This window comes from Cygnus atratus, chromosome 4 (genome assembly GCF_013377495.2).
Source record: "Cygnus atratus isolate AKBS03 ecotype Queensland, Australia chromosome 4, CAtr_DNAZoo_HiC_assembly, whole genome shotgun sequence".
Taxonomy (NCBI): Eukaryota; Metazoa; Chordata; class Aves; order Anseriformes; family Anatidae; genus Cygnus; species Cygnus atratus.
The window spans coordinates 37,903,546-37,912,795 of NC_066365.1; positions in this window are offsets into that span (position 1 = coordinate 37,903,546).

Genomic DNA, 9,250 nt, shown 5'->3' on the forward strand with positions numbered 1-9,250 from the left:
TATGAAAGCTGTGTGGTCATGGGATTTCAAATCTGTGACTGAAATTCCTTGGTGCCACAATGAGCTATTTGGCATGATGTACATCTACAACTGGCATGAGCTCCTGTAATCTGATAAGGAAGAGAGGGTCAAGTCAGGCAGGCAAGGGGTTGGGGAGTAACCTAGAGAGTAAAAAGTTAGGCAGCGTGCAACTATATATAACAACTGCAATGTGTGACTAAAAGCTAACTAGAATAGACATAACTTCTTTATCTGCTGTACTCAAACTGAAGTTTCTAAAATCTTGATTTTGGAAAAGCTGCCCGCTTATCTAAAACCCTATGTAAAAAGGTATTCAGTTCCCTTAGGGTCATAATGGTACGAGTTTTTCAATGCTCATCCTGTGGGCAGTTAGTCTGGAAGTAATAATGTAGCCTTCCTGCACAGGATGCAGATAGCTGGGGATAATACTAGGGAAGTGACAACTGCAATACAGTTTAGAGTAGTACTCCTTGGAGTGTGTACCTGTACCCGTATGTCTAATACCTGTGTCTAATAAATCTAAACTTTTCTTTTTTTATTGGAAGCAGAATATAACATCTGCGAGGGCTGTTGTGCTTCTGGGGTTCATCCAGGGCACCTCAGCTAAAAAAAAAAAGTGACCATGTTGAGTAAAATGATTATTTTTTCACACTGTGTCCCTAACAGTGTGGAACAGGCTCTTATTGCCTGTGCTAAAACACTAGCTTGTCTTTTGCAGAGTAAGGTGTATTTTCAAGACGAGTTCACCTTTTTTCTAGGTGAAGCACAAACATAGAAAGGTAGAATGAAAAATTGTCCACTCTGTGTCAGCAGGGAAAAGAATCATTGCAAAGGTTTTTTGGTTTTTTTTTGAGATTCATGGAGAAGGGATCAATGTAGGAATTTCCTCTGCATTCCTCAGAGCAGGTATTTCAGAACATTGTATTTCTCAGTAAATACTGGCAATTCTAATCCGATAGTTTGGGAAGGTGGCTTCTTTAGAATCTTTGGCTTCTATGAGAATGACGTGATAACCTGAGTCCTCAAATATTTCTAATAAGTTTTTCATAAGACTTCACCATCTTGACATGACTGCAGTACATTTAGTGTGAAATATGCTCATCAGCAATTAAAGCAAGATGCAGTGTTATGAATAATTATAATTTGTATTCAAAGTCCTTCCAAATTCAATGTTGGGTTGGAAACTTAAAACGTGGCAACACGATATTTAGCAACAAAAGCACTTGAAATGATATTGATCTTTGACTTCTAGTGCGTAACCTTGTTTCTTACTTGGAAGTCATTGGGATTATTCTCACTGACGAATTAGCAAATTTCTTTCTTGCCACAGTTTCTTCCTCCTTTACTTTAAACCAGTATATGACCTTGTAGTTGTGAACTGCCTTCCATTATGGAGTTCATTTTGAACAGTTGTTTTCAGACTATTTATTATAGCCTATTACATATTGATAGTTTAGAAATAAAGCAGTTTCACAGATGGTGCTAATCTCAGGTTCTGGCTAAGCAACGAGAGCTTGGATTAGCAATGAAAAGTTTGGTGTTTTGTATTTTGCACCTGTGAGAAAAATGTTTTTCTGGGAAAGTATTGTCTGTTTAATAACTTACAGATAGAAGCCTTGGGAAGGCCTAGGAACTAGGAGCTATGGGAATTCTCAAGGAAACGGTTACAAAGCTAGAACAAACAAAAAACACCTTATTTGTGAATTGTGGATTCATCTCTTAAATAAATTTAAATAAAATATGGAGTACTTAGCATACTGTCTACTGCAAAAACACTTGATAATCAGTGGTGATTTGCCAGGGTTGTCTTCTCATTCAAATATCAGTGTAAAGTATATTTTCTGGGTCATGAGGTTTACTTCAATACTCCAACACTCAGTACTTACCTGACTTTCAAAAGACCAAAAACAATCCCAAATCAAAACCCAACCAACACCTCCCCCCTAAAAAACAACAAAAACAAACAAAACAAAAAAAAAACACAAAATGAACAAACAAAACCAACCTAAACCTTAGAAAAATACTATGTAATCTTTTCTTTGACTCTTTTGGTCAAGGAAAGACTAAAAGATTTCATGTGACAAAATAAATTTGATTCAACAGTCTTGAAAAGACTGGAGAAAAAAGCAACGAGTTCAGTGGCAAAAATGACCTTATAGAAGTGGTAAGGTTGTCTGGTAGTATACAGTGCTGTCCCAGAATGCTGGTGTTAAGAGGGGGGAGAAAAAAAGATGTGCTTCAACTTGTCTGGACAAACAGAACAGGGGGGTGAAGCAACCAAACACCTCTTCAATGTTTTCCTTGAATTAATACAGCATCTTGTATATTATAACCCGAATGCTTGTGTCTCTTGCTGGATGTGATGCACATGATGGGGAATTTGGTCATGGCAAGAGGTTTACTAGCATGATCTTTGCAGTTTGATTTTTTGAGTTGTGTGAAAAGAACGTGTGTGCATCTTCTGGGCTGTCAGTGCAGTGTTGGAGATGCTAGACTGAGTTCCTAAGTCTTCATGGCACAGTGCTGTGTTCAGTAATCGGGAGATGATGGTTTAAATTCCAAGAGCAATACAGTCAGATTAGCAAGAAGCCACCTCTAGGTTAATTAGCGTGCTTCAGTTTTAAGGCTTTCATCAGTGAACTCCATATTTTTAATTTTCTTAAACAGAAAATGTTTTTGAAATTTAACGGGGCTGATAGAGTTGATGTGTATGGGTGTACTTAAAAATGCTCTGCAGTTTGTTCAAGGTACAACATAGTGTGTGATTCCTAAGTGCTTCTCCATACTCCCATAATTATTTATAAGTTGTAGTGACTGACATGAGAAACAGAATTCTCTGTATCCAAAAAAGCTTGACAGTTTTATTACATGTTGAAGACTGACTTGAAGAGTGTAAGACTGATGCTACCAGCCTTCCTCCACAGAATACAGTCCCCTCTACCTAGGACAATGTTATCTTATGACCATTTCTTTTATACTCTGTTAAACTGAGTGCTGTGCAAGCTATGATCACTCGAGTAAAGTTGCTTCATGCCTTCTGGAATTTTCTTTGGTTGCAGGTATGTTTTTAAAGCTTGCTGAAGGACTCACTGATCTCAGGTTTGTCTCCAATGTATCTTACACATCCTGCATGCTTTTTGGCCAGGTCTTAACAGCTATGTTCCCATGGGATTCAGTGCATTTCTTCACGTGAAAAGAAATTAAGAATGAGTCACAGCTTATAGCTCAGTTTTTGACATAACAGGTATTCAACATGCTAGTTTGTGAAAGAATGAAGGAAGCCTGTATACACTTTGTAGTCAGGCTTTTGCTGTCTCCTAAAATCTGATAAACTGCTGTTTGTCTAAATGCAAATTCCATCCAAACCCTCGGCATGAACAGTTAAACTAAGGACGCTCTCTCCTCCCTTGGTCTCAGCATACCTACTGATCCCTTTTCTTGCAGGGGAATTGTCACGGTTATGTTTGTGCTTGTTTGAGATTTACCTTTGTATATCTTTGTCCTGCATGTAAGCAGGAACTTGTCGAAAGGATGGACCTCTATCTGGTGAAAACATGAGTCCAGGTTGGACCTGGTCATTATTTAGTTATGCTGCTCTATCTAAGGAATACACCAGAGTGATTTTTGCCTAGATGAGTCCACACATGTTTAAGCAGTGCCTTGCCTTTACTCGCAGGAACCATGATGAAATCTGAGGTGGACCTGATGAGTGAGTATTTAGAGAGTGAACTTAGACTGAATAGAGCAGGGGCTCTCTGCAACAAAGCTTCAAACTTCCTAGAGTCTTGGGCATAAATTTCCAATCTCAGGCTAACGTGAACTTATCTGTATACGTCTCCAAGTGTGGCTGTTATGTAGTCCAAGAATCAGGTGACTCAAAGCACTCTGATGCTGATTGTTCCTGATTGCACACCCTTAGGAATGCCTGCATAAGGGAAATATAAGTTTAATGGTTGCAGGTGCACCATGGGTGGTGCATATTGTACTTGTTAATTCAGTTATGTATGCCCATCCATTCTGTGCTTGTGGTAGAGCTTTTTGGGGTAGGGGCTCTTCTCATATTTGGGACCAAAAGTACGGAAGGAGAATTATTTTAAAATTGCTTTGAAGATGCTACAAAATTAATTTAACCTATTTAAGTAAGTGCAAACAAGTGAGTAATATAGCTACCAGTATCTAATTAAATGGAGTTGGTCAGTGTTTAGCCTTGCTAGGCTAATTTGTCTGGACATTTGCACCTAAGAATGATCTAGGAAGAACAACAGTGGTAGACTCAGATCTGGCCATTGTTTTTCTCACGCCTTTACTACACAACCACAGCACTTCTGTCTAGTGTAGAGGAGGTCAAGAGCTTCTGAGGAGCTGTGTTAGCATTTACAGTCTATCTGCAGCACACCAGCCCTGCACGCTATGTGGTTACCCATGTTTCCAGTAGTGTGAAGCTGACTATGAATGAACAGGGCTGTTGTCTTAGATGTTCTCAATAAATCTGACTTTTCAAAGGAAATAGATCTTCAACTTGTTTCTAATAGTCCTGTTGTATAAAAAAAAAAAAATGATGCAAGTGTTGCATTTCTTTCAAATAGAGTTTAGGTTATTACTAGTAAAGGGAAAAATAATCAGTGTATAATATTCCTGAAAACCCCTCTTCGTGAAAATTTTTGCAGTAAGATCCTTACAATAACTATGCTGTTTTAAAGCTCTATACTTCTGATTCAGTGCTATTGCTTTTATTTCTGATATATGCAAAAAAATCATTAAAATGACATATTTTAACCTAATGAAAATGTAAACACTGCTTGTTGTGTGGGGTGGGGAACCTCGAAGTATTTCAGCACAACAGTAAAAAAAGGGCACACTCTGCAGTGTGTTTGAAAAGCTCATTAAAAATGTTAGAAAAGTTTCTGCCTGAAACTTTAGCCCACTTTTTTATTTCTAACTAGAGAAAATCATAATGTTGGAATGACTTTGAAATTGTGCTTTCTATTTGCTTTTCAAAGCTTTCACCTTTGTATGGAGGCAAAACTATAAATTGCACTCTTCCGCAAGAGTGTGTGCATATGTATATATATAAATATATATAAAAATTAGGACTTCCTTAATTCATCATAGGCCTAATTTCTTAGACTTTTTAAATTGCATGGAACTTGATGATGCTATTGAATAAGTTGCTTGGAGGGGAAGGCAGTAGGAATACTCTACATGTGTGCTGGCAGTGTTATATGCAGTTGCATTTAATGTTCCTGTGGAAAGGAAAAGCTGTGATTGTAGGGAAAAATCAGTGCTATCACGTGTTAGTGTTAATGCGTTTGACGGTTTTCTTTTCAGCTCCCTCCATTTAGAATTCTTGTTTCTGTTTCCTGTGATGTTTTAAAGGCTGAGACTAGTCAATTGTCACCAACTATCAATGCAGTTATGTACATGTGCAAATAAGAGGTGCCTTTTTCAAACCTTCAGCGTATTTTAAGAGGATCTGTTTTTCTTCTGTGCTGTCTGTTGCCAGCAGACATGTCAAGTACAAGACTGTTGTAGTCTCTTATGCTTTCCTTGCTGCTTTTGTCAGAGGCGATCTTGAGCGTGTGTAGTGTTTCTGAAAGCCTTATCAGCCTTCTAGTGCAAGAGCCGAGCTAGTGCAGTTCGCCTTAGAGGCTGTTGAGTGGCTGATGTTTGGTAGTCGTGACACCCTGGGCTCAGGCAGAGCTTCTCCCTGTGCTGGGAGTGTGCCCTCCTCTGTCTGTAGGTGGCAGTGAGCACACACTGTGCGACAGTGCTGCGGCACGGGGTCACCAAGTCAGAAGCTACTTGCAGATTCCTGTTTTCAGAGCTCTTTTTTTTTCCATGGTATTTTATTTTTTAAATGAAATTCTGCAGGGCTTTAGAGATTGAATCTCTTTGTAAGTGTTGTTGACCTTTCAGCAATAAAACCTCCGCTGATTTCCTCTCATTCCAAATGCTGATGTTTTATATCTGTTCTCTAAGCTAGCATTTGTTTATGGCAGGGGTGTATTTTAAAGCCTATTTTTTAAATGGGAAAGGTTATAAATGTAACTTCCATTATTATTAAACCAGATAGAACATGCTAATTTCTCATTCCATCCCCTTCTTGAAGCATTTCTTTCTGCTGTTCAGCCAGCCTTTGAAATTGAGCACTGTGTGAATGCCTGTTCTAAAGGTATCCTTTAAAGCCGAAAGACTTGCTGCTGTTCCACTGGGGATCTGAGGCCCTAGCAAAAAAATAAAGCATGTGGAGAAGCAGCAGGATGGCTGCTCTCTGGGTAGGTGAATGTGAGCGCTCCTGGGGTGCGTGTGCTGGGGAGGAGATGGATGTCTGCTGTGGAAGGTCAGCCTGGCCCATGGGGAGGAGGGAGCCTAGAGCAGGGAGCAAAACTTCTAGATCTGCTGAGGAATTAAGTCAGATGTGAGGACAGACTGTAAGGCAAGGAAAATGAGTCTGAGGGTTCATCTCAAACTGAACCCTGCTAGTACTAAAAGAGCTTGGTTCAGGCTACTGTCACCAATGTGTTTTTTCCAGTAAGGCTGCTTAACTCCCTTTCTAATAATATATTCACATTACATCTTTTCCTTCTTCTGAGCCCAGTAGATATGTTAAAATATTACAGCTCTATGGATTTATGTGCAGTAATGGTTCTTCAATCTGATACTGAGGGAGTGATGTTTAACAATTCCCAGTGGGAAAGATGGAATAGGGGAAAAAAAAAATCCAATATGCTGGTGAATATTTAGTCTTTCATCTTTAATAGGAAATATGATGGGGACTGTTATTTCTGTCATGTGTGAAGGTTATTCTCATTTTTTTTCTTTGTATATTTTCTCCCACATTACTATTTACGTTACTTAATTCCAGATGGGACATTACTAATTTTCAGCTCAGGTCTTTGGAGTGATTTCAGTCTTTAAAATGAGTGTAAAAGAAATCAGAATGAAATGAAAAAGCCTGTAGGAAAGACATGTCTCCTCCTGTATCATGTATGCCACACAAAAAAAGAGAGATTATCACTTTCTCCTCTGTCTCCTGAGAGACATCTTTTCTGTGTGTCATCCATACTTGTGTACTATGCAGTGCTGCAAATGCGTTGGAATAAATTTCTCAATTTTGGGGCAACTAGAGACAAAAGACTTCAGATCTTTGGGTGTCCAAGCATTTTTCTATTTTAAGGGCCAAAAATAGTGCTGGTGCACGTGGCAAGGGTAGGGTTGAGGGGAAAACACTGAGGCTTACCTTTCCGGTTCATACTGTTCTGGTCCTTAGGTGTGAACACACAATATGTACAGTACAAAATTAAAAGGAGAAGAAATGACTACAGTTAGGCCAGGACTTGGTGCTTGGTTTAGGAGATGTGTGGGAGTGTGCATAGCACACATGCAGGCAGACTGGCACTTGCCTTGTCTGGGCTCCAAGTTCACAGGGCTCAGCTGTATAGCTGTTTCCATCTGCTGAAGGGTGTGAAGAAGGGCTTCTGGAGGAATAGGTGCACATGCAGCTGCTGGAGCATGGCAAGCAGAGTGAGCTTATGTCTTTCTGCATCTCTAGATAAACATTACCTTTAGTGAGGTCTTCAAGGTGGTTTAGACATCCACTGAAATCAAGACAAGTTTCTTCATAGGTTTGGTCCCAAATCCAAACTACTAGTTGGATGTCCTACGTTACCCACTGCTGGTAGACATCTGAGTGATCTCACTTAAACACTTTTTTTTTAATATGTAATGAATAGTCTTTGCTAACTTGTTTCAATTTAGTATGCAGATTTTGTGCTAAATAATGATTATTTGAACAACTCCAGTTAGGTGAGAAGTCTTCAAGCTGCTATGTATGTGCCTTTGGGGTCTGCATCTCAGCTCCCCTTCTGTAAAAGCATTCTTCTGTCATCGAGGCCTGATGAGATAAATGTGTCAAATAGTCAAGACCCTAGATGTTGGAGGAATGGAGCACACCAGGAGATGAGAAAGTTGCACTTGAGTACTGTAGTGTAGATAAAGTAACTCTGGGAACTTGATCAAGTAAACAATGAATACAAAGAGATGCAGTCACCGGATGCAGTGTAAAAGCACTGAGAAATAAAAAGCACACATGGGAGAAAAAGTGCATGTAAAGAGCATTTCCAATATGCTAAAAGTGAATACGCGTAAAAGGAAATGTCTTGCAGATGAGCAGAGAGAAGTAGAAGCAGCAGCATCAATTAGTCCAAGCTTGGGAAAGCAATTTAACATCCAAGAATTCAGATGAAATTTTGTGCCCCTTGGAGTCAGTCTTGGCCATAGGAAGTCTGTGGAAATAGGATTTCTCTCTAAATGTCTGCTCTATGTTACTGGAGACCTACATTCTTTCAGATTAAAAAAAAAAAGTTATTTTTAAAACAGATGTACTCAACTGTATGCTTAGCTCTAATTAAATGAGCTCATAACTTTATAAAATAAACTGGTAAATGTGTCCCTGGCCAGGTGGACAAGTTAATCCATGCTTGAGGACCTTTACCTGTATGGCTCTTTTGGCTTTGATTCTGTGGGCTGCTTGTTTATGTACCTAATCTGAAGCAGATGGGGTCTTCGGTAAAGTCATTGTTTGCTGACTTGAAATTTTCCACTGAACTGAGCTATTATTGGATGAGATGTTTGACATGAAGTCAGAGAAGTGGAAAATGGAATTATGCAAACTGAATTGTTGTTACTGGCCATACCTACTTCAGCAATCATTTTCCAGGTGGTTATATCAGTAATTGCTTTGGTAATGTTCCTCCTGATAGAAGAATATGCTGACAACTATTTCAATTAAGTACTTTTTGTTTAAAGTCTATTATGAAAAATACATATTTTTCATTGTTTTTTCCTCTTAGTGCTTCTCAGTATAAACTTTTTTTTAACAAATGTCAATCTGAGGAGACTTGACTAAAAAATACCTATAGAAGAACATCAAATCATAACTATTTGGTATGAAGAACTAATCATAATGTGGCTGTGTGTTAAAGAATACCTCTTTGTGAATGGTAACAAAGTTGGAGTAAGCACACCAGATGAACTTCTGAACTGATCTATGAATCGACCAGTTAATATCAAATTAGAGCTCTGGCACCTACTCTATTCCCCTTGAAGGGCAACGGTGACATTTTCCTAATAGTGAAAGTAGCTTTTTGTTTGCTATGCTTGACTGCAGAAACAAAGGGATGAGTCTGAATTATCTAAAGGTTAATTAAGAAGACAGAATGATGTTAAA